We start from the raw sequence: 900 nt of genomic DNA, 5'->3' as shown, positions 1-900 counted from the left end.
GGGTTTTTGCACTCTATGTTATTTTATCATACCAAATATGTTCTCCGAAAACAGCTGGTGAAGAAAAAGAGAGAAGAAGATGCAGAGGAACTGAAGAGACAGCAGGAAGAGGATGCTGAAGAAGAGGAAGGCTTGGGATTGGATGAGGAAATTGTAGAAGAGGATGAAGAGGATGAGTAAACCCTAAATAAATGTAAAAATAGCAAGGAAAGACAAGAGAAGTGTATATAGTTCTGTAAAAAATAGCAAGGGAAGAAGAGAGAAGTGTATATAGTTGTGTAAATGTACAATATGATGCTTATTGTGTGTCTATTCCACTGGAATGAAGTCTTTATTAAGCCCTTGGCTCCAAAATATTCATTCCTGTCTATTCCTGTGCCATTCCTGTGGATTCCACTGGAATCCAGTGGAATGCCTTCATTCCTGCAGGAATCAGTGGGGCATGATGAAGTACTGAGATAAGGGATGGATGATGTGCCTGGATGCACAATGGATAATGTGCCTGGACGCAGTTGGTAACTTTCTTTGTTTCATAATATTTCACAGATTTGAAGACTGACTACCTATCTACAGACAAAGGAATCAAGGATGACAATTTCCTTGGACATTTGTGGACCCAAATCCTTGGTATGGCATTGGAATACTCTATGATTGCTATCAGTCTATCAGTCACGCCGAAGAAGCCTTCTCTTGTGTTCTTCATATACAGTTGAGTGCAAAAAGAATGAAGGTTGGTTCATTTTTCTGGTTCTTTCTAAGAATCTATTGTACCTCAAATGTATTTGTGTATTCTTTTACATTATGTAGTTGTGTTATGCTTCCCTTGGTATGGACTAATTTCAGTGAAAGCTGGAGCTTTGAGAAGGATTTTATTCTGGAGGCCATTTTTGGCATCTGAAA

The sequence above is a fragment of the Laccaria bicolor genome, genomic scaffold (genome assembly GCF_000143565.1).
Source record: "Laccaria bicolor S238N-H82 LACBIscaffold_45 genomic scaffold, whole genome shotgun sequence".
In the NCBI taxonomy this organism is placed as follows: domain Eukaryota; kingdom Fungi; phylum Basidiomycota; class Agaricomycetes; order Agaricales; family Hydnangiaceae; genus Laccaria; species Laccaria bicolor.
This window is presented reverse-complemented; position numbering follows the sequence as displayed.